The 6,598-nt window shown below is 39.8% G+C and overlaps 1 long non-coding RNA gene across 2 annotated transcripts in view; it reads right to left on the reverse strand.

Annotated features, from left to right (window-relative positions):
* The window catches only part of LOC110572268, a 39,752-nt gene that overhangs the window by 2,641 nt on the left and 30,513 nt on the right, over nt 1-6,598 (reverse strand). Inside the window, exons 1-3 of one of the 2 annotated variants that reach the window (XR_002479840.1) lie at nt 4,172-4,203; nt 2,822-3,062; nt 165-246 (exon numbers count right to left, since the gene is read on the reverse strand). This is a non-coding gene — a long non-coding RNA (uncharacterized LOC110572268). Of the gene's footprint in view, nt 1-164; nt 247-2,821; nt 3,063-4,171; nt 4,204-6,598 lie in introns of those variants that run through there. The other variant, XR_002479841.1, reaches the window with a different exon arrangement.

Here is a 6,598-nt window from a genome sequence, read left to right on the forward strand (position 1 = left end):
AGAAAGAAAGAAAGAAAGAAAGAAAGAAAGAAAGAAAGAAAGAAAGAGGGAGGGAAGTGGGGGGGGAGGGACAGAGGGGGGAGGAAGAGAAAAGAAAGAGGGAAAGGAAAGAAAGAGATAGAAAGAAAGATAATTTTGAGAGCTAATATTAAAGTATTAAGTACCTGAAACAGTGTCTTCTATGGTCTCTCTGAGTTGTATGAGGAGCATTTAGAGAGATCTCTCTACACCAGCAAGCTTCTTTGCCTGTTTAGAGATGAATAACCTCTGCTGCACCAAGCTCGTCTCTCTGGGCTGCCCCTACCCCATATTCAGGTCCCCATACAGGGACAGGCAGACAGGGATGCAGATGTTTGGCATATTCTTGAATTTCTAAGTTGTTCCTTAGAACTTCAAGGATTTTGTTGTCATAATTACAACTCTACCTAATCTTTATTTGATTTTGGGAAAAGAACACCTTCTTGTCCCCAAATAGTTTCCCAAATACTGTCATTAATGTTTTCAAATGAATCGCTGGCATCCAAGCTTTGGTGGCCTCAGGAGCAGAACCCTCCCCTGGAGCCCTGCCCTCCACCCATCCAGCCCTGCCAGACTCCCTTGGGCTCCTATGCCATGAGCTCTGTTTGCTTTGTGGATGACTTTTTCTTCCCCTAACTCCTTCTTCCTCCAGCCAACTTCCACCTATCCCTCACATAACAGTTTTAACCTGGCTTCCCACAGGAAACCTTCACACCCGCCTCAACCAGGACCTGGGTGCTTTATCCATGCTGCTCTGGTCCCTGAAGGATGACTCCTAATGCACTTTATGCAATTGTTTTTCGAGTGCTTGGTTCTTGCTCTGTGACCTCAGGGACTACTTCCGGCTTACCGTTATACTTCAGTGCTTAGCACCATATTTGCACGTAATAAGTGCTCAGTCATCTTTGATGGGAGTAACAGAGAGAGAAGACAGGAAGACACAGAGGAAGAAAGAGAAGAAGCGAGGGAAGGAAGATGAATAAGACAAGAAAGGCCAAAAGTGTGTCACTGTGGAGGCATTCCTAATTTGTCATTACCTGCTCCCCCACACACACACACATGCATGGGCCTCTCTTCTTCTCCGTTTTCGTCCCTCCTCTATTTTCTCCTCTTTACAGAAATACCAAAATTAAAACAAAGTTAAAATCATTGCTACTCCAGTGTGTACCCCAATTTGATCCTTTTTTTTTGGTCATCCCAGGCCCCCACAATTCAAGTATATTTCAAAGCCAATTTAGTCAACAAGCACGAAGTATCATGTCTTTCCCACACACATCTCAATAAATGACAAGATATGTTTTATTAAAATATAATTTTTCATTTAAGTTTTGAAAATTTGACAAAAGTTTTAAGTCATCAAATAATTCCACGTTGACAATGACATTGCAAAACTAATAAAAGGAAGTCACGAGAAATCATATTATCTGGGCATGCAGGTGAAGATGAGGCACATCTTGGCAAAAATCTAGAGAAAATGTGGTCTTTGGATAGACACTTTACTTATGAATTTATTTCATTTGTAACAAATGCCTGAAGTATCCATTTATTTGATAAAATGATGTCTATCTTATTTAGTAAAAAGAAGCCTTGCTTACACCTAGGAGATATCCAAGCTGGAACAAAGTTGTGTTGAACCTCTTTAGGACATCTCCCATAGAATAAAAAGGCCCAAGCCATAGAGGGCTATAAGATGAGACACCGCACAGTGTATGAATTAGATGTTTTTATTTTATTTTATTTTATTTTATTTTATTTTATTTTATTTATTTATTTTTTAAGTAGGTCCATGCCCAGCTTGGAGCCCAACACAGGGCTTGACCTCAGGACAGTGAGATCAAGATCTGGGCTGAGTTCAAGAGTCGGACACTTAGCCGACTGAGCCCCCCAAGTGCCCCAACTGAGCCACCCAAGTGCCCCAGTGTATGAATTAGATAAAAATATTTCCAAGAAGTTTTCCCTTACTTTGGGTAAATTTCTCATTTTGTGTGCAGAGGAATCAAGAAAAGAAAGAAAGAAAGAAAAAAGAAGCAAACAAGCAAGCAAGAAAGAAAGAAAGAAAGAAAGAAAAAGGAAGAAAAAAGCAAGAAAGAAAGAAAGAAAAAGAAAGAAGAAAGAAAAAGAAAGAAAGAAAGAAAAAGAAAGAAGAAAGAAAGAAAGAAAGAAAAAGAAAGAAGAAAGAAAGAAAAAAAAGAAAGAAAAAGAAAGAAGAAAGAAAGAAAGAAAGAAGAAAGAAAAAGAAAGAAGAAAGAAAGAAAGGAAAAAGAAAGAAAGGAAGAAAGGAAGGAAGAAAGAAAGAAAGAAGAAAGAAAGAAAAAGAAAGAAGAAAGGAAAAAGAAAGAAAGAAAGAAGAAAGAAGAAAGGAAGGAAGAAAGAAAGAAGAAAGAAAGAAAAAGAAAGAAAGAAAGAAAGAAAGTAGAAAGGAAGAAAGAAAGAAGAAAGAAAGAAAGAAAGAAAGAAAGAAAGAGTAGACGATAGCATCACAGAGGAAAACACTAGACATTTGCCTGTGCTCTTGTCTTCACCTTTTACTTCCTCACCTGAAGGAAGGTAATACAGGGATGGCAGAGCTCCAAAGCAGGGCAAGAAATTGAGTGCAGTGAAGATTCACTCACGCCAAGAGATTTCAAAAGTTAGAATTACTAAATCTGGGCTGGAAAATAAGACAGATTTACTTAGGCATTAAAGATAGATACTGGCCAGTAAAACTGATAGATCCTTATTACATTGTCCCGAAAGAGATTGTGCACTCAGCATAGTTAATGCTAAAGAAATTTAAAGCAAGTTATAGAAAATACTTCTTCACCTGGTAGAATTCATTCTGAGGAATTTGCTGCTACAGACAGTCATGAAATCAATCACGGAGCTGGATTTTTCAAAGGGGCAGGATAATGTATGACCCACTCTTCTGGCTAGTTGGGAAGGATAGAAGCAATCAATTCACCTGCTTCTAGGAGATCACAGTTGATTACAAGTGGGGTCAGCAAAAAGATGTACCCCGCACTTGATCAGGATAATTAAAAAGTGTTTGCCCACGTTCACGTGTCCTGGAAGGAAATAGGAAATAGGATGAAGAGATCAAATGAGGCGATCCAATGTGACTAATGTTTTTTAACAGGGACAGAGCATTGAACAACACAAAGATCAATTCTAGGAACTAATTATAGGTGTTCCCCAAATATTTTTTCATCAAAGCATTTTTTCTGGGAATATAAATATTACACAATGTTTTTGTTTTTTAATATGATTCCCTGACAAGTATTCTTGGAATATATCTACCAAACCTGAAAACACTTTTCATGACTTTTCTTTTTCCCAGTGAAAAGTAGAGTTTAGTCAAAAGTTGTGAATGCACTGGAAATATGAACAAGACAATGCAAATTTTGATGTTGTCATGACGGTCAGTAATAAACTTCTTTGATAAAGTCATCAAGTTTAAATTCAGCATCTTTTTCTTTTGTAATCAATATCTCACCTCTTTACCTTATTTTTCATGGAAATGTGTAGTCTCTAGGACATCCCTTGGCACTACGGTGGATGTATCAAAAGTAACGTTGCAGAAAAAGATTTCAGTGATTTCACTCATGTGTGGAATTTAGAAACAAATGAATAAAGAAAAAAAGAGACAAAACCAAAAAACAGACTCTTAACTATGGAGAACAAACTGACGGTTACTAGGGGGAGGAGGGGGATTAAAGAGCACACTTATTATGATGAGCACAGAGTAATGTACAAAATTGCTGAGTCACTACCTGGTACACCTGAAGCTAATATAACACTGTATGTTGAAAAAAAAAAGAAGAAGAAGAAACAGAGGTGCCTGGCTAGCTCAGGGTATAGAGCATGTGACTCTCGATCTCAGGGTTGTGAGTTCGAGCTCCACGTTGTGTATGGAGATCACTTAAAAATAAAATCTTTTAGGACGTCTGTGTGGCTCAGTTGGTTAAATGTCTGCCTTCAGCTCAGGTCATGATCCCAGGGTCCTGGGATCAAGTCCTGCATCAGGCTCCTTGCTCAACGGGGAGTCTGCTTCTCCCTCTGACCCTCCCCGCTGTGCACTCACACATTCTCTCTCTCTCTCAAAAATAAATAAATAAAATCTTAAAAAATAAAAAAATTAAAATAAAATAATAAAATCTTTAAAGCAACACTGTACCTCTGGCATTCTAATTCATGAGCTTTAGAGAGAGACACTAGAAAAGTATTTCAGGTGTGGTTGGAGCCTTCATTTTTGTTTGGGCACAAAAGAATGACACCCAATCTATGAAAAAGGGAAATATTGCTTTACAAAATTACAAAACAAAATCCTGGATGAGTCATCATAAAACCTAGTCTTTGACTTTCAATAGTGTCACAGTGCTGAGAAAGCATCATTATCTCCTCCTGAGAACAAGGAAGTGTTACCTACTTTAAGAGACAAGGGCCTGCCTGGTTTTCTTACCTATGTTAAAGAAAAAGCAAACGCAAAGATAAAAGGCCTCTGGAAGTTTTCCCATGATAAACCACCACAATTCGAAATCGTGGTTATAATCTGAACTCAAAGACATCCTTGTTTTTGTAAGCATGTTTTATTAAAACATCGTCCTGAATAAAGACTAAAAAAGATAAAAGTATAAATCTCCGTGTTAATGTCAGAAAAGTTTTCTACCACTCGCCGTGACATGGTGTTAGGAGCTCTACAAGGCATTCCCGAGTCAGCTCATGGGACACCTCATTGCCACAAGAATTCATTGTGGAGGGGAAAATCTCTGGAGCCACGCTACCTGGGATCCAGCCCTGGCCCTGCCTCTCATCAGCTGGGTTACCTTGGGAAAACCACTTCCCTCCCCTTACCTCGACATCCTCATCTGTAAAGTAGGTAGAACAATATAGTCTACTCCAGAGGATTGTTGTAAATTTAAATCAATATCAAGTAAAAAAAAAAATTGCCTGGTATATATTAAGTGCTTAGAAGTTGTTATTTTCCTTCAGTCCCCAGAAAGCCTGGGTTTTAAGGGAAGTCGTGTTTCCCCTGGGAGAGAGAGAGGGACAGCGGAGGTCATTTCCTGTGTTGTGGATTTGGGGGTAAGAGTGCAAGAAGTTTCCATTGTTGTACTCCCTCCCCCTTCCGCTCCCACCCTTTCCTCTGCCCCCTCTCCTGCCAGATTTCTCCTTGAATTCTGCACTCTGCCACCAGCTAGGTGTTGCCCCACCCCTCAGTCCCTCCATCAGCTCTTGCCTCAGCCTGCAATAATTGCCCCTGCTCTCCCCCAACCAAACCCCAGTTTGGCTCCCTCATGCTCATCCATCACCCTCTGCTCAGATGTCATCACTCTTCAGATCTGAGTTAGGTGCTCCTCATACACTTGCTCCCAGCCCCCATGCTTCCATACCACCTTTCAATATATCTGTTTACTCTCTGTACCCACCATTAGACTGCAAGCTCCGCTCGGCAGGGATTTGGTCTTGTGCTTTCACCACTGTTCCCCACCACTGGGCTCCATTTCTGACATACTGTTCCAAGCTGCAAATGGCTAAAAGAAGCAACCAAGATCAACAGGAAGCCTGCCCCTTCATAGAACTGTGCTTTCTGTTTTCATTTGCCTTTCCTCCACCAAACCATGAGTTGATGAGGGTCTGCTCAAATGAAATGATTGTTCTGACCGTCATATTCAGATCTGACGTGAGAGAAGAACCACTATCCGGGTTGTGTGGAACTAAGTGGTTTATTTATTTATTTTTTTTATAAAACTAGTACTGGGGGGTGCCTGGGTGGCTCAATGGTTAAGTGTCTGCCTTTGGCTCAGGTCATGATCCCAGGATCCTGAGATCGAGCCCTGCATCGGACTCCCTGCTCCATGGGAAACCTGCTTCTCCCTCCCGCACTCCCCCTGCTTGTGTTCCCTCTCTCGCTGTGTCCTTCTCTGTCAAATAAATAAATAAAATCTTAAAAAAACAAAAAAAACAAAAAAAACGACTAAGACTGGGAGGGGTGCCTGGCTGGCTTAGTCTGAGGAGCATGCGACTCTTGATCTTGGAAGTTATGAGTTCGAGCCCCACAGTGGGTGTAGAGATTACTTAAAAATAATAAAATCCTAAAAAAAAAAAATACTGGGAAATCTATACTGCAGTCTGAATTGGAAAAGTCCGAAACAAAGTTAAATGCATGGAATTCTTTCTTTGGGGCTTAGTTAGTCTAAGAAGACTCAAAGGGCTATTGTTTTTACATAAGTCTAAACTTAATTGTTCAATCATATTGCAGAGTTCACATTTATCTGCTAGAATATGCAAAGAGTATTAACCTCATAATCTTTTTAAGTACAGATAGCATATACTTGGCTTTGTGGTGGGCGATTGGAATGAAAATAAAAAATAAATCAAGCAATTAGAAGGCAAGTATAGACCGGTCAGAGTGCAGTGGTGTTTATAATTAATTGATCACAGCCAGTTACAGATTTCTTTGTTCCTTCTCTACTCCCACTGCTTTACTTGAATAGAAGAAGAAGAAGAAAAGAAGAAGAAGAAGAAGGAGAAGAAGAAGAAGAAGAAGGAGAAGGAGAAGAAGAAGAAGAAGAAGAAGAAGAAGAAGAAGAAGAAGAAGAAG

Source organism: Neomonachus schauinslandi, chromosome 9 (genome assembly GCF_002201575.2).
Source record: "Neomonachus schauinslandi chromosome 9, ASM220157v2, whole genome shotgun sequence".
NCBI classification, from domain to species: Eukaryota; Metazoa; Chordata; class Mammalia; order Carnivora; family Phocidae; genus Neomonachus; species Neomonachus schauinslandi.